Genomic DNA, 22725 nt, shown 5'->3' on the forward strand with positions numbered 1-22725 from the left:
AGTCTTCCAGGGTCTCAGTGGTAATGAAGAGGGCACTCCAACAAACAAGCTCATTCAGGGTATGAATTATTTATGTTCATAACATGCAAGTTTACACAGCTCCATTAACAAAAATTACATCTGGCAACCACTTCTATACAATTACAGTAACTGTGATTTTAAGTAGTGATTTTAAGTAGTGACCGAGGTAATAAAAGAGAGCAGCCATTCTTAAGGCTGCTGAGTATCAATCCCTGACCCCAACTGCTGGACACTAGATAAATGGTCAAGAACATGATCTCTGGAGACACATCTGGTTCATCCTAGCTCTGTCATCTTGGGCCACTTGCTTAACCTCTCTGAGTCTTAGTTTCTCCAACTGTCAAGTGGGAATAATAATAGTAGCTGCTTTTGAAAGAGGTTGTTAGGATCGAAGGAGATGACCTTTGCAAGATGTTAAGTACACTGCTTCTCTCAGAGAAAGCAGTCCCAAAATTGTAGATAGCATGTCTACCTCTACAGCCACTTTGGAATTCCATCTTAGATCTAGTCCCTTTCTCACTGCGATCTGGAGGATTCTAGATTGTGAAAGCTGTAAGCACCAATTAATTAAGACTATTGAGGATGAGGGGATTTTTTTTTTTGGAGCCGGAGGGTGTCTTGAAAGTTCACAAGAAGCTCTTTTGAGAGACAAAGAGGACCCAAAATTAGAAAAGCTCTAGGTCACCCATGAGCTCTTCAATGAATCCATTTTTATCTGATTTTTATATTGGAGTTCAGCGTAGGATTTTGCTTGATGGAAAGTTTTCACTAGTAATTCAACCTCTTCATTGCACAAAAAAGAGAATCCGAGACCTAGAAAGAAGCGACTTGTCCAGGGAGACCTCATGAATACATAACAGACACCAGACTGTCTTTTACATGTCCAAACATTTGTTAAGCTTAATAATTAGTCTAAAATATTAAGTATTAGATAATTAATATTCCCAATGCAACTGTTCTGTCTTTAATCAGATCAAAGTTACACTCAGTCCAATGTGTTCCTTCTCCTTTGAGATACAGGCTGAAAAGACATTATCTCAGGTCCAGAGAGATGGGGAATCTCCCTTAGATGTAAATACCTCATGCCTGTGATCTGCAGTATAACCCAAGAAGCTTCTCCTCCTGTTGCTTTGCTGTGGCTTTTATTTTCAAACTGGTGGAAGAGCAAACCAAGCCAAATTAAAAGAGAATGAGGCAATAAGGAGGGAGGGAGAAAAGAGAATGCGTAAAACCTCAAATTGAAAGAGTTCTAGATATGTATACATATACATATGCATATGCATATGCATCTACATACACATACACATACACATATAGTGTGTAGCCCCCAGGAACGCCATTAAGTTATCATCTTCCTGTCCTCATGTGCATCCTCAGAGCTGGCAGCTGTTGAGTATCTGAGCCAAGCCCTGTGCCAAGCACTTTGCATATGTTTCCTCATTTGAATGTCTCAAAAATCCTATGTGGTGAGTATTATTAGTCCCATTTTACAGATGAGGAAAGAAGTACAGAGATTCTAAGTAAATAGTACAAGGTCACAACCAAAGGGCAAAGCCAAAATTAGTCACATCAGTCTGACTCTAAAGCTCTTGCTCTTCAACACGGTACACAGTGGACTTGTAGACCCTATGGCCACATGCAGCTTATGGAGATTCAGCTAGATATGTTCCAACAAGCAAGGGAGCAAAACAACCAGAGAGAGAAATAATCCAATAGTGTAGGTGGTTCCAGCTGTCTTTCTAACCACTGACCATGGACCCCCAAGGTGAGTGTCAGATAGAAGATGTGCTCTGATGGTCAGGTCAGTTCACGGCCACCAGCATTATCACTACTACACAGAGAGATTGATTCTAGACACATTTGTCCATTTCACCTAAATGTAACTTAGCTATGTCATCTGAGGCTCCAAGAAGCAGCAGTGGTCTGGTCTAATATGGGGTGGAAAATGGCTGTGATTGACTCCTGCTCCCTCCACCAAGGGCAAGTCCTTCTGAGGGATGTTGAAGGGAGATTTTGACCACACCCAGTTTTTCGCCTGCGTGCTGCCTTTAGAACCCAATCCCCTTAGAAGTTATGCCTCCTGTTTCTGGACCGATGCAGAAGAGCCAGCTTCTGGTCCTCACCATGCCACCAGCCTGGAGGGAGATGCCTTTTCACTGTCTGCCAGATGACGGGTTGGACTAAGTTGGAGCCAGGTGGTGAGGAAGCCTGGACCTGGTATTTGGATCTGGCCTCCGAAGGCTGCAGGAACTGGATTAAACCAAGTTGAGCTCTGCAAGGGGACTGTCCATACCCACAGGAGATGCCAGGTCTCACACAGGAACTAGAACACGAACCCTACCCTTCCCGGAACCATGTTGTTTAGCCTCTTTCTGGGTCTGTGAGGAAATGAAAGGGGACAGCTCTTGGCCTAGAGGCACAGCTGCAGCTGGGCTAGGGCTCGGACTTGGACCTGAGGAAACAAAGACAGGCTGCAGAACCTCTGTCCACCCACACCAGCCGCCCCTCCCAACCCCGGCAACCGGCCACTTGGTAACTCATAATCTCGATGACAGAAGAGAGGTGGGGAGCCAAGAGAAGGAACAGGATCCTCTCCAGCCAACTGGGGTCTGAGCTGTTGAATCCAGAAGTTTATTTTATTAAAAATAAAAAGCGATAGGGAAAAAAGTTAACCAAGGGTGATAATGGAGGGCCTGAGACTGCGCATGGTTGGGCCGCCTGGTGGAAGATGAGGACCTCCTCCAGCGGCCGGTGATTTTGTCTTCATCAAGCCAACAACCAGCCGCACTGGCTTTGCTTCCTTCAAAAGAATTGACCCGTTTTATTCAAACAAATACACCAATTGTTTGAATGCCAGACAACACAGCCTTCGTGTTCTCCTGCAATTTAGCAAAGTTTCTCGTGTAACAGCTTTGCATGCCTGCCCAGGCTGATGAAACATACAACTTAATCATCTAGGGCCCTGAGCCAAGGTGATGCTGGAGGCGACAAACACAAAGGTCTATGTGTAATGAAGGTCCATAGCCCCGTGGAACTCAGTAGAAAGCAACACTCCTCGGGGATGGACCCTGTTAAGGGGTTAGATCCTTCCCCCAGTGAAGGTTCAATTGTAAATACTGAAAGAACCTAGAAAACAGGCCGTTCTACACCGAACCACTCTGCAGCCGACACCGCACTTTGTAATGTGACACTGCCTGACTCCTGCGGTCTGCCCCTTGGAGTGGGTCCCTCTGCCCCTAACCAGACATGCTCTGCAAACCAGCCTGCTGAAGGAACCAAACTCTTCTCTGCCTCCAAAGGCTAAGGCAGCTACCCATTTGCTACTAGTACACTTATTCTCCAGCTTTAGGAATTACTCTGTGTGTGTGTGTGTGTGTGTGTGTGTGTGTGTGTGTGTGTGTGTGTATGTGTGTACACATGCATATATATATATTTAATATTAATATTGTTACACCTATCTTGTACCTGTGAACTGTAATACAGCCCAAGAAACTTCATCTCCTGTTGCTTTGCTTTTATTCTCAAACTGGTTTCATAAGTCTTTCCTGCTCTTTCCAGGCTAAGAGTATCTTTTATTTCCTTAAATTAAGAAAATTCAGAGGATCTTAAAGGAGGGTCTCTTAAAGGTCCATCTTCCCACCCGATGTTTGGTTCCCTGTCCCAGCGTCTAGTGCAGGACTGGCTCACGGTTGGCGCTCAGTAAATATTTGGCAGTGTAATCAGGAGGTTCGTTAAAAGACTGACTGGGGCCTGCCCTGAACAAAGGCAGCTTCGGGTCCTAGCTCTGCTTCCTTGACCAGACTAGAGCTACAGGGACTTTCCTCATCGTCTAATAAACACACACACAATTGTAAGCTCCCCAAGGCCAGGTTGGAATTCCCCGCTTCCCAGAGCAGCCCCAGACCCAAGACCTCAAGGGCAAGTGGTTCGTTCAGCCGGGAGGCGTCCCAGGAAGCACCCTTAGGGGGTTAAGGAAGTAAGATGGGAGGGAAGGCAGCCAAGACTGGACGTGTTAATGAACAACTGAGTTGCATTCCCAGGGAGGACCTCAGGGAGAAAGTGGGGAACATGCCCTAGAGTTGCCCCCGCAGAGGGATATTTTCTACCAACTCTCATCTGTGAATCGAAGGCTCCTCCTGCAGGTATCAATCAGTCCCCCGACTGCTCTGCTCACGGATGGAGCATGCTGCTGCAGCCCAAGAAAACCCTAAGGCAGAGTCATAGGTGCCCACGGGAAGCAGCTGGTGGGCCAGGGAAGGGAGATACCTGAAGGAGAGGAGCAGAGCACTGACAGCCGCTGTAAGAGCCAGGCTCCCCAAGGCTGCCAGCGGTGCCCGCCATATAGCTGGTGTTTAATAAATAGCTGGTTTTAATAAATGACTGCATTCATTCTATTGGTTTATAAAACTATTTTTTTATTTTTTTAAAGGAGGACACTTTCTTCAAAGGAAATCTTAGAAGAAAAGTTTAGAATGTAAAAGCAATTAGAGAGGAGGTGCGTGATGGAAAGACCGAAGCCCCATCGCCTACTCCAGCGTACACTGACAGCTATGAGGAACAGTCAGTGTGCCTCAGAACACAGCCTTGATTTAATTCATCCCCCTCACTTTACAGACGGGATCACTATGGGGCCGTGTCTCTGGTGACACCATGAGCTAGTGCTGGAAGCCAAAGGCAGCCCAGGAGAGCTGGTCGATGGCACCACCCTGAGCACTGGATCAGTCTCAGCAGGAACCTGCCCTGGAAGCACCTGGGGAGCCCTTGCTGAGGACTGGATGCACTTCCCCCAAGACTGGCAGGAGAGAGAGAACCGTCTGTTGCAAAGTTATGACACCTTGACCATCTCCAAGACTGTAAGTGATTAAGTTTGTCATCATTCACATCCCGTCGCTCCAGAACCAGATGTTAGCAGCCAAGGGGGATGTCAGCACCTTTCATTGTCACCATCACTGAATCCGCTTTCCACAGTTGCCAGAGGACTATCATCTTGGATGGACAGACTCTACACCCCATGAGGAATTAGATTCCCTCTTCCCTGGGAAGGTGTGCCAGACACATCTTGACGGGGTGGCCTGGACCAAAAATCCTGAAGAACTTAAAAACACAGTTTGTGCTCAAAAGCCAAGTTCTAGGCCACTAAACTGGAGTGAACTCGCATCTGGACAGAGAAAAAAAGATTGAGATGTGTAAGGAAAGATTTCAGAGTTGACTTCCGGGAGTCTTGGATTTCCTGTGGCAAAGTTTGGATCCACGCATGGTGACCTCCTCTGAGTCTAGGTCTCTTGCAGCCAAGACTGAAAACTCCCAGCTCAGTAGCTTTTCTTCCGGTCTTGACATCAGTCTGAGAACCAGGTGAGGCAGCCAAGGCCACCTACCACTTTTCCCAATGCGAGAGAGGAATCCTTCCTTAGTCTCCTGGGAGCACCTGAACCTTTCCTCTGTGGACCAAAAAGAGACAAAATAATAATAATAATAAGGAATGATTTAGTGTGAACTCCAGTGGATATTAACTCTCCATCTATTCTCCAAAGAGGAGCACTCAGTGGATCATCCCAAACTCTTCAATCTCACAGATGGAAATCTGAGTCCCACAGAAAGGTAAGTAACTTGCTTAAGATCTCACAGTCCTTGACTAGAACATCTCAAACTGAAGTACCAGTTTTTTTCTAATTTCTGCTCCAGTGCCTTTTTTCTACATTAATTTTAAGTAAAATCGACATTTTTTTCCCTTTAGCTCTGCTTTTCTTCTTCTTTCTTTCTTTCTTTCTTTCTTTCTTTCTTTCTTTCTTTCTTTCTTTCTTTCTTTCTTTCTTTCTTTCTTTTCTTTCTTTCTTTCTTTCTTTCTTTTTTCTTTCTTTTCTTTTCTTTTTCTTTCTTCGTTTTTATTTATTTATTTAATTTTTAGCTCCGTACCTGGTACATAAACTCACATCAATGAAGGATGAAAGATTGTATGCATGTATGAATGAACCTCCCCCCTGAGGAAAAGATTGAGACTTTTTTTAAAAAAAGGCTTTTATTTGGACCTTCTGAGAGTTTCCGAATGGCATGAGCATAAGCATGTTAGACAAACCGCGTTCTCAGTAGAAGCTGACGTTGCTAGATGGAGGGCGATGCAGTTGAGCGTTCAAAAGTAGAAAGAGAGATGGGGAGCGAGCAGCATTTGGCAGCATCTGAGAAATCTGCAGCTAGGGCACCTCCTCGGAGGGTTTGTGGACCTCTCCCATGACCCGGGCAGAAGTTCATTCAGAGCTGTCTTCGTGGCAAGGTTGAAATTATCTCCACTTCCAAAATTCTGTAATCCAGTACTCCAACTGACTGAAAATTAGAATATCTCTGTTACTGGCCATGGTCACATCTACTCACTCAGAACACTTAGCCTGATATGATTTGGGCGAGGGGGTGTGGGAGGGGGGAGGATATTTTGATACAAAACAGCCACAGTGATTTCCACCTAAGAGAGAAGTCTCTAGACATCAATCTATCTCCATTGTGACCTGAGCTTGTCTTTCTTTGGTTTTGCCTACTTTTCATTAGGACTGGAGCATTGAAGCAAGCAATAGGCTTTATCTTTGTTTATTTAAATTTGGCTATTTACTAGCTATTCTTTTTCAAATAAAACAGGCTCACTGCAAACACAATTTTTTTCAAACAACACAGACACTGACAATCAAAAAAATAAAATAAAAATCACCATCCACATCTTTATAAGTGTTCTTCCTTTCACTTTTCTGACTCCATCGTCCAATATTTTAACCTCATGGTAGTGCTCATTTAATTCTCACAAAATCCCCACAATTTGGCAATTATTATCCCCATTTTACAGATTGAAAACTGAGGCTAAGAGAAGTAGTGACCTACCCAAGGGCATGTAACACATGACAGAGCTGGCTTTCAATTCCACATTTACCTTATTCCAAAGATCAAAAATTTAAAGTTTAAAAAATATATATAGCAGTCACTTTTTATACCTTCACTATGTGCCAGCTACTGTGTGAAATGCCTTATATATATTATCTCAGATTTTACAGCAAATTGATAAAGTAGCTTTTATTTGTTCCATTGTTCAGAAATGTAAAGCATAGAGGGGTTAAGTGACTTGCCCAGCATCACACAGCTGGTTAAAGGCAGAGCCAGAAAGCAATTCAGGATTTCAGACACTTAAGTCCATGCTCTTAAAGAGGAACAACCTGATAGCCTCCATTCCGCCAGCTAAGACCGATGTATGTGTATATGGTGTCATACTCTGCATACTGTTCTGTAACTTGTTTGTTTTTCTCATGGGGAAGGCTAGTGGTTTTTAATCCTTGCCTTTAAACTTTAAATGGCATGGCCCAATCACGATCCCTTAGTCCAACAGATGACCCCTGCCCCACCTGCTGGCCCCCGCTCCTCGATCACGTCCACACGCTGACCACTCTTCTCAGCCATCTTTCCCTCTGTCCCTCCTCGACTCTCACATTGGCCTCACCTTCAGGTTGTCATCTTACATCTACCTCTCAAATCCAGTACTGCATGTAGCCCCACGGACCCAGACCTCAGGTTTCAAACAAAACCTCATTCTTGTGATTTGGCCATGTCTGACCACTCTAGTGAGCCACCTTGACTCATCCAGCCTGCTCCCCAATACTTGAACCCTTAACACAATTCTCTGCCTTGCAAGCACTTGCCACTTTCCCAAGATTGGCTCTGGCTGAATAAACACATCAGCAACAGAAATGTCATCTGATAACCGCCAAATTTCCTGTAGTTGAAAAACAATATCCAAAGTTACCACCTCTACTTAAATAAGGACATGAGCGTTTTTCGGTAAATATGCACAGACCATACGACCCTGAGGTTGAATTATGTCTGTTACTCTGCTTGAGGTGATCTCACCATGTGGCTTTGGGCAAGTCACTTAAGCTCTCTTGTCATCAGTTTTTCTATCTGTCAAACAACAGGTATAAATTGATGGTCCCAGGCCCTGGCAAACTCTGAAATTCTATTATCCTATGATTAAAGAAATGACAAGCCTGATAGATATTACTCCTATCATTGTTTTTGTCCAATCATTAACCAAACTAATGAGGCCATTTGTGCAATCCAACTGCAAAGTTCATTGGGGAAAAGGAGGAGGTATCGGGGCAGTTGGACATTCCAGGACATCACTGGGGGCCAAACATTAAGTTGATGGTAGTGTGCTGGCAACAGAGAAAAGAAAAGAGGGGGATCCTTGCAGAAATGGGGTGCACTTTGGAATGAAGGAGCACTTTTGGTGAGTAGAAAACTGTTATCTGACTGAAGCCAAGATGAAATCTACTTTTTGAAAATGCGCTTTTTTTTTTTTTTAAGTTTGGCTCAATCGCTTGTTTTTCTCTATTCCTTATGTAATCTTGTGGGATGCGGCGTCAGAAAGTCATAAATCATTCATAGTGCTGTGGAAAAAAAAAATCACTTGTGTAAAGCAGATACAACTTAAAATGAAATGGGAGAAGTTTTTGCATGAAACCCAAAGAAAAACGTAATGCGTGGTTCATAGCCCATGCTGACCACTAATTCCCACGATTGCTATGTGGCTTGGTCGTTCATTTCTGGCTTCTTGATGTGCTTTATTTTAAATAGAGACTGGGTTAAAGATATAGCCTGTCACAACTGTACTGCATTTTTCCAAGAGCCTTAGAAAAGAGGCTGTAGTCATGATATTTGCAGATACGATTGAAGTTGACACAAGAAAGCTCCCTTTTTGTCCAAAAATCTCTTTTTTAATATGCCCATAACTGTTGTCCATAATTCTATGGGTTAATTAAATTCTCTTTGTATATATACTCAGCCTCAAAACCTACATGCAAAAAGAAAAAAACAAATAGCCTCCAGCAGAAGTAACCCATAAAGCTAACTCTCAAATATTAATACCTTAAATAAATTGGTTTAGCTTTATAATTTCTAATGTGGCAGCTAGCTATGATGAGGCTTCTAATAAACAAGAAAATTATGGGTTTTTAAAAATCTCTTTCATATTCATTAACTCATTCGAGCTTCACAGAAGTAGCAAGGACAGGTATGTATTCATTCTTTAATCCATTCCTACAGCAAACTTTATTGACTGTCAAGCACTGGGTTAGGGTGTTAAAAGTATAGACAAGATGACGTTGCTTGCCCTTGAGCCACTCGCAGTGTGCGGGGGAAACTCTTTTTTTCTTTTCATAAATTTATTTATTTAAATTAGTTTTAAGTATACAGTACATTTGGTTAGACATCTATAATTTTCATAACTCTTATCAGAGCCGTATGGGAGAGACTACAGTTCTTTTGAACTGCTGATGGCAGAACAAGTAGCTATAGGTGGAAATTCCATGGGAGTGGATTTCAGCCTGCGTAAGGAAGAGCATCCTAATAGTTAAAGTTCCCTGGTTAGAAAAGTTGGTGAGTTCACATTGCCAGAAGTGTTCTAGAAGGATCTGGAAAACTCACTCTCAAGGTAGCTGTAGGAGACATTTCTGGATGGCCTAGGTGGTTAGCCCAGAACATATATACATGTCCTCCCAGTTCTGAGCCCCAAAGTTCCTCAGTATTTATCATGGTTCATTTGTTTATCTGATAGACATTTAGTGACTGGTGCTGACTTTAGGACCATCTTAGCTAGGTTTAAATCCCACCTCTGCCACTTTCGCACAGTAAACTCTGGGCAACTTAGTTTATTCGTATCTCAGTTTCCTCATCTATAAGATGGGAATAATAATAATTCATGCTCCTAGAGTCGCTATGAAGATGAAAGGAGGTGATTGATGTAAGGTGCTTTGGAACAGTGTCTGTCACAAAACAGACAGTCAATTAATGTCAGACACTGGTAGCAAAGGCAGTACATATCAGACCCTGAGCTACATACTATTCACTGAGTTAAGAAAACAGACAAGAACCCTACTTTTCTTGATTTTAAAGTCAGCCAGGAGTGGGGAGTATATAAAAGATATTAAACGAAAAGACACAAAAATACAAATATAGCTTCAAACTATAACAATTGCTGTGAAGGGAAAGAAGAAGATGCCACGATAGCATATGATAGAGGAGAGGGGGACTCATTTAGATTGGGAGGTGCCGGGAAGAGTTTTCTAAGGAACTGACGTGTAAGCTGAGTTGCAGGAGAGATATATCTCAGCACCCAGTGGTTTAAAGAGATACCCCGATGCCCGGACTTATTTTAAGTCAGCAGAAAAGGAAGCCAGCAATCTACAAGGGTATGAAGTCACCTGTCAATCTGAGTTCCAGTTTGTGTATCAAGCCTCACAATGGGCAGTGTAAGTTTAGACAGACTCTCTTTGCTTTAGCTTTTAGTTTCCATTTGATTTTTCTCTTAAACCTATAAAGTCATTAGCTGATCCATTTAGTCTATGGGGGGGAGGTTCAAAGATATGTAGCCCCCAACCAATTTCAATGAACTCCTGTAAGGGAGGCTGGTATGTGCACAAGTTCCTATAAATAAAGATACATCGTAGAGATAGAGGGAAATGTTATGAAAGTTTGAAAAAGCTAGAAATTCAACACAGATGAGGGGATGAAGGGAGAATTTTTAGGAAAAGGTGGCGTGTTGAAGTGTACCAGGGAATTCTAAACAAAGTGAATTTGAAGGAATCAAATCTTACTCAGCATTTGCATTCTAAAATCAATACATAAAGCCAAAAAAAAAAAAAAAAAGTCATAACGAATGATTGTCAGAAGTATCCTTGAAAATCCCTTCAGCAGGGACCATGTTGGAAAATGACATAATATCTCTCAAGAAATCCAATACAGCCAGTGTTTCCTCTAGTCTTGAAATCAACTGCTGTTGCTTCAGTTGAGCATCCGATGAATGTATGAGCTTGACTCGGGTGTCAAGTCGTATGAAGAATATGCACTCACACATCGCGCAGGTACATGGGAGAGGAGAGGAGGAGCAGTCTTTGCAATGCACCCCGCATCTTCCAGGGCAGGCCCTCACCACTCACCACGCGGACACTGGGCAGCCCTGTCCCCAGTGGCCTCCCTGTTTGTTCACTCTTGCTCTCAGCCTCTATCAATCTGTCAGTTAGCCTTTCTCTTTATTTTTTCCAAATAAATAGTTAAATTTGCATACATTGAATACAAATATGATATTCTCATCTAGTATAACATGATCAAAGACCTGAGGTCAGCAAAGAGCTAGGCTTTCAGAAGATATCTCAGTGACACAATACACCTGAAAGTTGGGGTCTGTGTCAGTTTCCTAAGGGTATCATAACAAACCACCACCAAATGAATGGCTTAAAACATCAGAAATGTATTGCCACAGTGCTGAAGGCCAGAAGCCTGAAATCAAGACATCAGCAGGACCACACTTCCTCTGAAAGCTCTCGGGGGAATTTCATTCTTTACTTCTTCTAGCTTCTGGTGGCTCCCATATCCCTAGGCTTACGGCAGCATAGCTCCCATCTCTACATCCCTCAAGTGTCCATCTTCCCTGAGTCCCTGTGTCTCAAAACTCCCTCTCCTTTCTCTTAAGAGGACATCGGTCATTGAATTTAGGGTTCACTCTAAATCCAAGATGATCTCATTTTGAGATCCTTAACTAACATCTTCAAAGAACTTGTTTCTAAATAAGGTTATCTGCATAGGTACCTGGGATTAGAGCTTTGGGGGTCACCATTCAACTTACCATTCAACTCACCGCAAGGTTAGGGGTCACCATTCGACTCATCACAAAGTTCAAGAAAGAGTAATAGAAATGAGTCGAAGCTCTATTTCAACAGGCTTTGAATGCCAATTTCAGACATCTCTGAGGGTCTCATTCTTCGCAGAGTTGTGATGCTGGCAACTTTGACGTCCACTGCAGTTTAAAAACCTTGTGCTATAAGGCCGTCTCCTCTGCCTCACTACGACCATCTGACACCCCAAACCCCCCTCCTTACTTTCGTTACTCATCAGAACCCCTGCAGCACAATAAGCCTTGACATAATTTACCATCTGCTTTTTCATGTCCTAATCAAAATTCCCATCTCATATCCCATCCTCTACAGGAGCGATGGTTAATCAACTAAAATAATCTTTATTAAGGCATTGGCTTGTCAACACTGTTAAAACCTCTACACGTACCCCTTAAAGTGGAATCATGTCAATACTGGCTCCCCACTGTAGAGACACAGCTGCTGCCAGAGACACTACCTGAAGCTGATGGAGAGGAGAGAAATGCCCCCAGCTAGCACCCTTCTTCTTGTCCCTGGATCTCCCGCCACTAGCCAAACCCAGCGAGAAGCCAGCTGACACAGGAACCTGGGAACAGCAGCCTGAAAGATCAGCTCCCTATGACATACAACAGCAGAGAAAGGGAAAGGCAGGCATGGATCTGAGGACCAGGACTAGCACGTTATTATCCCCAGTTTACAGAGTAGGACGTGGTTATTGATTGTGGTTATCAGATGTGGTTATTGATTGCCCAGAGTCACATAGCTAGTATTAGTGTGGACTTTGATTCCAGGTCTGAATCTGAGTCTAAGGCCTGAGTTCTTGCTATGCTCTACCGGCGCAGTCATTTCAGTGGCCTCGTCCAGCTGCCTTGGTCAGGGAGATAGCTTGGAGTTCTGAGAGGCTGTTTCATGGTTATCACACCAGCAAGAGGACCTTCTCTGGGTCTGAGATTTGGATTTTTGTGAAGGACACAGAGATGCCCTGCTGAGATCTCCCCTCAAGGAAGAACTTACCATGCCCACTGCTGTGAGTACTATGAGCTCTAGCAGGGCTGTCTCGGCAGCAGAGGTCCACCTCATCCAAGACCGTGCCCTTCCCTGGCAGCCCAATAATTGATAAAAGCTCAGTCTTTTTGGCTCACTGCAAGGCAACATGAATGAGCAGTGCAGTTCGACTTCTCTCACTGCCCTATCCTGCATCTTGTCCTTTCCACGGGTCTTGATCCCTGTCACCAAACCCTGTCTCCACACCTGCAGAGACAGGGTTTGGTGACAGGGATCAACACCCATGGAAAGAACCCGACCAATGACAGACTCTTTGTTAATGTTCTCGTCTTGGCCCATAACCCCTCTACATGTACATACTAGCTGATGACGGGTCAACATTCATCACAGTGGAAGCAACAGGGCTGGTGTCATCTGCTTTACTCTTAGGCAGTGTACAGACTTCTCAACCTGCCTACCCTGAGATTTTTCTGGTTAATTTAGCCTGACAAACAAGGGAAGGTACTAACAGATGGTGAGGCATTTGGCCATTTTGTTGATGACCATCCTTTGCTGGTCCCCCCAGAATAAATCACCAGAAAGTATCTGATCAGAAGGTCTGTGGAAACACAACCACCAGCTCTTTAACTTCACCTCTGTTTCCTACACAGAGGCCGGAAATGTCTTCTCAACCACTTACTATCTCGGTAGTGGGGACTGAAACAGATGCTAACATTACTCAACGCTTATGGGATCTTGGGGTCTACCTAAAGTGGCCAAGGTTGGGCTCTGCCTTTCTGCAGAATGTCCCTTGCGAAGAGCCCATAATGCTTGGAGAACTGCTCAAATTCGTTGAGTTCTGACTGCCTGCCCCCTCAGCCATAATACAGGCCTGGAGCTTAAAGGGGTTTCTGACAGCCATCAGTCCCCCTCTCTGCCCTTGAAGAAGGACCCCTCTCTCTGACCAGACATCTTTTAAATTGAAAGAAATTTTCTTAAAAAAAATTTAAATTTAAAAATTTTAAAAATATGAAAATAATAATAAAAATAAAATAAAAATAAATAAATAAATGAAAATTGATAACAAAAAAAATAAAAAAAGAAATTTCCTATTTTCTTGGTTATCCAATCACATGGCAATGAGCTACAGAAGCTCTGTGGGACTGTAGCTGGCCTCCCCCACATACTCTTTTCTTCCCTGCCAACTAATCCTGCCCTTAACCTTCTTAGGTGTCAGTACAGCACCTATTATTCATGGCTTCATTGACATTTCTTCTCAATCCCTGAAGCTGGCGCTGACTCATCCTCTCTTTTCATCAAGGGACAGCAGTGGGCTGTACACAGCACCCTGCATGAAGTTCCTGTTAGCTCTTCTCCTATGCCTTTCAGCAAAGGCAATTTGAAAACTTTCTAATTTGATGACCTGGAGGCAAACATGAATATTTCTAATTTTACAGCCCATGGACTTAAATTAAGCAAACTACCCGGGCTGTGCAGGGACCAGAACTCTAAACTTGCCCTTGGGGAACAGAGTCCCCAGGTCCATGGAAACTGAGTTTAGCAAAAATCTTCCCTAGTTGAACTTCCCCACCCATCAAAATGCTCTTAGCACAGAAGGGGAATGATACTTCAGTGAACGCCTCTTTCTGCAGTGTCCTCGGATTTTCCAAGGGGTATTTTTATTTTGATGAAAAGAGCTGAGTGCTTATTGGGCTAAATGCGATGGAGGAGGTTTGCCCCCAGATAGAACTTGTGTCTCCACGGCACCAATAAAGGCACACTGGATGGCACTTTCCTAAGAAGTTGCATTCAACTTCCTAGCCTTGTGGCTGTTTGGTGGAATAGCTTCTCCTCACCCCCCGTTTTTAGAGCCTGACCCATAGTGATGCTTGGATTATGGTAATGGGACTTAATGAAGGAAGTCACAGTGACCCTTTTAGTAAAATCACACACAGGACCTATATGAAGAGAAGGTTTATTGTGCAAGGTAAAGGCTTGTTGTCCTGCTGACATTCCACCTTAATGGACTTTGTCCATTCTGGTTTATCCTTTGTCCTCTCTTCTCCCATGCTCTATCTCCCATTTCTATTTCACTGAAGCCAACACCCACTCAATAGCAAAATCTGAACGTAGTCACTGACAGCCTACACTTGAGATCAAGCCCAGGAAGAGATGAACTCTGGGACTAAGGCCGGGTCACAAATGTGTGCCCTCTGGACCATACGCAGTGCTCAGAAGTGTTGGTTTGGTCCATACGGTATCTTTATTTAAAATTTAAAAGCACATATAAAATTGAGAGATTCCACATTAAAAAAAAAAAATACAGCTTTCTGACTTCTCTTTACAAATAAAAACATCTGGCCATGCCCTGCTAGCACTCCTGCACAGCCACCACCAGTAAGAGCCGAGTAGCTAACACCAGCCCCTTACAAGGAGCACGCTCTCCAAAATGCTTCTCTTACACCAGGCCAATTTCACCTTTCTGCATCACTGCCCTGGCCCCTGCAGGCATCCAGGTTTGAATCTCTTGGGTTAAGGCAGGTAAGGAGAAAAAAGAGAGAAGGTCAAATGAGGATGTATTCGTTTGAATGCTTTGGGATACAAGTAACAGAGTATCTGACTAAAGGTCACTTAAACAATAAAGACTTTTAATAATTTAACAGAAAATCTACAAGTTGGCTGCTGGATACAGAGTTAGCTGAGTGGCTCAATAATTTCAGGGCTCTGGATCAGCTTCTCTGCAATGTTCTTGGTTTTCTCCTCACTGTGGCAAGGTGGCTGCCACATCTCCAAGTACCATATCTTCACTCAATAACATACAAAAGAAAGAAAAGAGAGACCAGGGTTTCTCCTCCCATATCTCTCTCTTCTCAAAGAGTAAAAATATTCCCAGAAGATTCCAGAGTCCTATAGGCTACAGCTGGACCACAGGACCACCCCTAAACCAAACTGGCAAACGAGATGGAATTGTCAGGTTTGAGTACAACCAAACATCGTTCATTCCTGGATCTAGCGAAGGGGTCCACCTTAGCTCTCTGCTGCGCACACAATTTTGCTAAAAAGGAAAATGGGGAGAGTGGTAGGGGTTTATAACACCTAACGCCGTGCAGGCCATCCCACGATTCTACTGTAACGGCCCCATGCCAACTGGGAAGCTGGGGAAGAACTGACTTGTGGCTGAGCAGAATCAGCCACTTACAACTGTCTATAGCAGTTGTAAGATAAGTCTGGAATACAGAGTAAGAGACCATTGTTCCTTCTTCTGGACTCCATATCCCCAACTGGCAGGAAGACCATTTTGTTACGAACTCTACCACCCCTCCCTAACACCATTAGTGACCTGGTGCTTGTGTTTCAGGAATTTGCTGGCCAGTAGCATGGCAGGTTCTCATCCTGATCTAGTCCCAGAATTTACTCTCTGGGTTGTCTTCACCCTAAGGGGTGTATTAAAATGAGTCACCCTTGGGAGTGGGCATGGGACTCAGTCCCACAGCTGGAGGGCAGTTCATTGGGTTGAAACTCTTTCCCAAAGAGATTGATGATGTGGCTTTTGGAATGGGACTCTCAGGTCATAAATCAGAGCTTGTTGCCTGGTGCCTTGTCACCTCATCTTTGGCTCAGTCAGTCCCAAGCAGCCTCAGAGACACATGCTCTAGGAAACAGCCAACAAAGTTTTAGCTCCTGGTTCGATTTGTTCTTCTCAATTGTAAAGCACTTCGCTAAGCTGGAAGGACTAAGCAACACTTGTGGCCTCAGAAGGTCCTGGGACAGCAGGCAGACCCTGATGAAGCCTCTTACTCTCACTGCACGAGATCGAAATGTCATGGAGGAGCCAGGTCTAGGAGAATTTATCACGCCCTCTGTTAGCCGGACACCCAATCCATGTGCAACAGCACATCAGTCAGCAAATTTCAAAAACTGAGAAGTAAAATAATGATGATAATACTCTGTCCACGTCATGCTCTCCAGCCTTCTTTTAAACACGTTGAAATCTCATCGGATCCTCCTGATGACCCTGAACAGCCACTAAGACAGAGGTCACTAGAACAAATCTGTCATCATAGCCACCATTTTATTGACTTCCTACTGTGTGCCATACGCTGCTCAGCACTTTACATCCATCATCTCATGTAAAGCTCTCAACAGCCCTACGAGACAGGGACTGTTACCCCATTTTATAAGCGAGAACCCAAAGCTCAGAAAGATGGTACAACTTGCCCAAGGCTACACAACCAGCAAGCGACAGGAGCCAGGTTTCAAGTTCAGGTCTGTCTGTTTCCAAAGCCTGGGCTTTTAATAACCACTACAGTACTTCCGAGTCTAGGAAGTGGTGCTTATATAATGGTAGCTGGAGTGACTACTCTTCATCTTGAGGATAAGGATGGGTGTTATACCATTAAGGTGACTCCCCTCTACTTCCTGATTCTTCTTTCTCTCCTCAGCCTCATTTCTTGCTCTCCTATGCCCTCTGACCTCCCACAGGAATAACTTAAAACTCAAGTGCTGAATTTGAATAGGATAGATATTGTTCTGTATCCTAGAAGACCAGGTTCAAGGAGCTTTGTATTGGTCCCATCAGGACTCCAGGAATGAACTAGGCCCAAGAATCAGAGGCGGAAACTGACGGGCAAGACCAAAAAACAGACCAGTCTCAGGCAACCCTGACACGTTGGGAAGGTCAGGACCAGCAGGCCCAGAATGACCCACTTGAATCAAAAGAGTTCAAAGACAAGCAATAGCTGTTACCTAAGCCATGTTTAGGGCCTGGAGCTAAGATGATGGTCAAGGGTCAAGAGGATGAGTGTATGAGGGCAGAACATAGGGTCTGCAGTCCAAGAGGTCTCCCTCAGTCTGGAAAAAAGGTCCAGATGCACATATGTGCCAACTGAGAATAATGGGAGCTGAAGGGAGAATCAGCACTCAGAACAGGACTCCAGGCCAAGCAAGAGGGCTTGGCAATAAAGGGCCAGTAGAACAAACAGTCTCAAGCAGTCTTGGGTCCCTATCTCCTGTCAGGTGCTATCTGATCAATTATTTTAACTGAAGTGTTATTGGCTGGTAATAACTTTACATCCATTCCTCCCAGGGGGCACGTATCACAGTGAAGTAACACACTTGTGCCATATCTAATCCTTAACACAATCGCCAAAACATAATAGGTATCAGTGAGTCCCCATTTTATAGATAATGAAAGGGAGCTTGGGGAAATTAGGTGACCTGCTTGAGGTCTTCTAGAGGAAAAGGCAGAATTAGGGCCTCTGTCTTTCCAGCTCCCTGGAGAGTGTTCTTTCCTCTCCAGCATGCATGGTTCCCAAGAACCATGGGCTCTTCATACACTGGGAGATGGTGCATGTACCCAGGTGTCAGTGTCTTCTGGGCACTTCCTCTGTGCCAGGCAGTGTGCTGGGTGCTAGGGGCGCAACAGTAGATGAGACACAAAGTCTGAGCTCAAAGAACTCACTGCCCCACCCCCACCAGGTTTTGCTGGTGTCCCTCAAATTCCAGCAAAGAGCCAGTTGCTTCTTCCTATCCTGGCCCTTGGAAGGCAGGTGGGGTCCAGTGCCATTTCCTTCATGCCGCTGTGCTCATTACAGAAACTACACTGTTGACAGAGGCAGGACCATTGGGCCAGCGGATTACACTGTATCATTTTGAATCTAAACTGCATCCTCTGCGATCAGGGGCCTCTGCCAGCCCAGAGAGGTTTCTGTTTGTTTGGAGCTGGGAAGATTTGCTGGGATTAGCGTCAAGTTTGCCAGTGTACTGGGAACAGGGGCCCAGCAGCTGTGGTGGACCAACTGGGTGGCAGTCAGCTCAACTCCCCGCTGTGGCCCGCAGTCCTGGAGTGACACAGAGCTTCTCTGGGTTTCTGCAGCAACAGGCGCCTGCCTCTAAGACAGCATGATGGTGGGAATGACATCCCTTGGTTATCTTATCACTCTCCATCACTGAAGCTCCTTAGGAATGATTTTCAGCCCCCTCTCCAGCAGCTGGGGCTATAAATAAAGATTCCCTGGGGATGTTGAATCCTGCTCTTCATCCCGGCGCCTGTGACTCATCCCACAGGCAGATTCTCCTTCCATCTTCTTGATTTCTAGGAGAGTGAAATGAAGTCTGCCTGTCAATGTATGTGGGTGTGTGTGGCCATGCTTGTCTGCATGCCGTGTGCATTTACTCAAGTGCAGACTGTGTGCATGCGTGTGTGTCTGTGCGTGGAATTCTGCATGGACGCTAGTGTCTAATTGTGGCTCAGTGTTTCAAGGGTAGAGGAAGATGCAGTCTCATGCAAGTTTTGGCGTGGGGGCTGTAAGTTAAGACTTCGTATTAAATCTCATCGACTTGTATTTATTAAGGCCTTTCTTCGTGCACAGCCCTATGTTAAGCAAGGAAAACAAGACACGAGCTGTAACATCTTCATGGACTACAGCTGCTTGACACAAATATAAAATCCTTGAAATGGCAGCAGCAGTTGAGAAAGCAGCATTTCATGAAAAGCCCGGCCTGTAACAGAAAAGAATCAAGAGCACACTCACAGACGGAGTTGCTCTCTGTGCCAGGCACTTACCAAGTGCTGCACGATTTGCTTCTCACAAAGGCACAGCAAAGGATTTTCTCATCCCAGTTTCCACAGATGAGAAAACAGCCCCAGAGAAATTAAATAACTTGCCTGAAATCACACGGACCATGAAAGTCCAAGGTAAAGTCAGAACCCAGCGCTTTGGGGCAGAGTCTTAGAGGTCCCCTCTTCTAAGCTGTCTTCTAATGTTTACATCTACTCTATAAAATCCTTGAAAACTGGTCATTTGGCCCCTTGGTAGGAGAAACTCAACTCTCAAGGAAAACTGTTCCATCCTTAGACAGGAAGGAAGTGCTGGGAATCTCTCTCCTATGTCGAGTCCCTCTTCTCATTTCTGCCCATCAACTCCCTTATGCCCTCTGGGGCTAATAAGGCCAGTCTAATTCCTCTTCCTGTGACTTCCTTTCAAATAAAGGATGGCAGCCATTGTGCTGTTTCCTCACTGATTCAGGCCCTTCAACAATCCACACTTAAAATAATTTTGAATCCTTAAATATTTGTACATCACTGTATCCCTCCTGCTGGTATCTGCAGTGCTGGCACATTTAGGTTAAGTAAATAGCAGTTGAGTGAATAAAGAGATGAATGAGGCCTTGCAGGGTAGATGGTGCCATGACTTGTTTCATTAAGTCTTTTGTCTTAATTAAGGATTGCCTGCTTGCCAGGAACAGAGCCTATTCTGGCTAATTCAAGTAAAACTTCGAGTTTGATAGAAGGGTCCAAAGGACTCTAAAGAAAGCTAAATGTAGGGAAATTAAAATGCCTTGTGGAATGAGAACAATATCAGAAAGCACTCACGCTCGTTTGCACGCTCTCTCTTCTCTTCCTCTCCCTCCCCTCCCTCTCTCCCTCACTGTGTTCTCTACTCTCTACCTTCTTTTTTCGTGTCTGCTATGTTCCCCTCCTGGCATACTGGTTTCCTCTGTTGCTCATGGCCCAACATGGCAGCTGTCCCAGAGCCATATTCCCATTTGGCTCAATATCCATCAGTATCTAAATGACAGGAGCTCTATGTCTCACTAGAGAGGAACTGATTGGTCACACTTGGTCAAGTGGCCGCTCCTAGACCAGTCAGTGATAGCTGGCAAGCAAAGGCAGGGATCACCTAGTACAAACATGCATCTTTTAGTACCTCTTTAGCAAGGATTCAAAGGGTTTCTTAGAGGGGAGAGAAAGTTCTTTGGGAAAGGAGTATGGATGAGTAGAGATTCTGGCATCTCTTGTGCACCTTTAAGTACCAGTATTATAAATTGATCCGAAAGGCTCAGGATGCTCTCAGAGAAGCATTCTATCCTTACAATGTCCAAACATGGGTGCTACAGACTAGGGGCCTTCAGAACTTCTGGTGCTTCTGTAATTCAGCTTCAGGACCATGGAGCCCTGAAAAGCCTGGCCGGTGACCATAGGTGGCCTGGAGAGGGCTCAGCATTCCTTTCTGTGAGAGGGTTTTCTACTGAAATTATTAGCAACTCCTTAGCATCTAGTCAGTGATCCTGTCCATCTCCGAAACTACAGAAGATTCAGTCAGCAAATGCTAAACACATAAACAGCCAGTTTTCTTCCTTCCTGTGTGCATAGAGAAGATATATATGTATGGAGCGATCAGGGTTATGGTTAGGGAAGGGCTGGAGAAAAGGAAAATATTACTGTTTTGCAAAAGAAGTTAATTGAATGGTAGACTGGAAAGTCCCTTAGAGATTATCTAGCCATGTGGTCGTCAGTGTTCCTCAGATATTTAGGAAGTACCTCAAGAGCCAAAAGAGGAGGTAACAGGGAAGACTGAGTAGGCAGATTTCCCACCCACCACCACTACCACTCGGCCCACCTGTATCCTTCCAGCAAACTGAGCAGTTCTGCTTTCTTAATATTAGATGTTGGGCTGCTGTGTTATTTACTCTTTAATAGGTGAAGAACTGACTACAGAGAGGGGAGTGACTGGTTCATGGTCACACGGCTAGCAAGAGCTTGAGCTTTGCTGGTTGCCAGCCGTGCTGACTCCCAGAGCCCCCTTTCCACTGGCACAGGTCATATTGAGACAAGAAAGAGAGCAATGATTTTTGACAAGGATAAGTATCACGACAGCCAACCATCTGTGTCTTCCACCTGCAGTGAAGTGTCAAGTGTTCACTACTGACACATTTCCATTGCCCAGTAGCACAAGCATACAGCTGTGCTTGGGCTTGGCAGTGTTCAAGCAGCAGGACAGTAATAAACTGGTAGCTTCAGGGCTTTAGCCCCCTAAATGGGCAAACTTGCTCCTTGGGCATCTGTCTATTTTGCAATTAGCTAATTCATAATGGGACCTTATAACAGTTAGGGTAATTTCATTGCAATCAACAGAACCCAACTCTAACTGGCTTGAAAGAGAGACTGAGAGAGAATGTTGGAGCTCTCTCAACTGACCATGTCAAGGCACCATGGCTGCAACGAATGAAGGTGAACCAGTCTTCCTAAGGTGTAAGGTCTTCAAAGAGGGAGACCAATGGATGAGCTCAGTTTGCTGCTTAGTGTCCATTGACATTCTCTTGTCCAACTGTTATTCCAGGCTCTCCAGGCCACCATAGTCACTACTCCCCTTGAGCCAAGTCTTGAGTAGCATATCTCCAGCAGTCACAACTCTTCTCCCCTCTACCAGTTCTTGCCATGCCTCCATCACACCAAGAATCATAAGACCAAACTCTTAATCAGTTTCCCAGAGTTCCCTTGTGTTCTTAGTATCTTGCAGCCTGGTGTTATGATTCTTTCATTTGCCTCACACATACAATTTTTTACTATGCCCTTTCTTCTAGGAAGTTTGGAGAGGTTTATTTGGGACTGGAATAATGGACAAGATGTAAAAAGTATAGCTTCCAAAATTGTCTCCCTTCTTTCATGGGCCATATAAGAACTGGACTCAAACTTACAGTTGGTTCAATTCAAGAGTTAAGGGGCAACTCTTGTTCTCATGTCAGTTCAAGAATTTTAGCCTAAACAGTCAGATTCAACATGTTCCCTTACTGGTTCTCTTACGTGGTCCATGGGGACTTCACACAAACAGAATCTCTGCGTCAGAGTCCCTGCAGTGGACACAAATTAGTCCCAATCCATGGACTTTGCTGCAAAAAAATTTAAACGCATAACTTCCAAAGTCACTTCTAGCTCTAAGGGTTTAAGATTCTCTGATGAAGCAAAGGGAATTTATTTCTAAGAAGGGGGTGATGAACAATTTGCTCAATGAATCATAATTCACACTGCCAGATTCTGGAGACTTCCTGACTGATTACTGAGAGCTCGCCCATGGTGCTGAATTTCTGCCATTTGCCTAAGAGTTTATGACATCAGAGAGCAGGGTCTGACTTGACCCTTGGAGGAAAAATGTTATCTAAACTGTGAGACATTAGACCTGTGTCTACCCTCAGAACCAAACACATCACTTTTTGGGCCAATTGACTAGCAGCTGAGGGGTTGCTGATGGTTGATTTAACT

The 22725-nt window shown here is 44.4% G+C and overlaps 1 protein-coding gene and 1 long non-coding RNA gene across 4 annotated transcripts in view; one reads left to right on the forward strand and one right to left on the reverse strand.

Moving 5' to 3' along the window:
- Positions 1–5328: 5328 nt before the first annotated feature.
- LOC120614277 (uncharacterized) overlaps positions 5329–22725 on the reverse strand; it is a 34656-nt gene continuing 17259 nt past the window's right edge. For both annotated transcript variants that reach the window (XR_005655928.1, XR_005655927.1), the window contains 2 exons: positions 6095–6339; positions 5329–5459 (listed from right to left, as the gene is read on the reverse strand). This is a non-coding gene — a long non-coding RNA (uncharacterized LOC120614277). The remainder of the gene's footprint in view (positions 5460–6094; positions 6340–22725) is intronic.
- ADRA1B (adrenoceptor alpha 1B) overlaps positions 5446–22725 on the forward strand; it is an 84552-nt gene continuing 67272 nt past the window's right edge. Inside the window, exon 1 of one of the 2 annotated variants that reach the window (XM_039877021.1) lies at positions 5446–5619. The gene's annotated coding sequence lies outside the window, so the exon portion shown is untranslated. Of the gene's footprint in view, positions 5620–8138; positions 8279–22725 lie in introns of those variants that run through there. The other variant, XM_039877036.1, reaches the window with a different exon arrangement.

The sequence above is a fragment of the Pteropus medius genome, unplaced genomic scaffold (genome assembly GCF_902729225.1).
Source record: "Pteropus medius unplaced genomic scaffold, Ma_sr-lr_union100, whole genome shotgun sequence".
NCBI lineage: Eukaryota > Metazoa > Chordata > Mammalia > Chiroptera > Pteropodidae > Pteropus > Pteropus medius.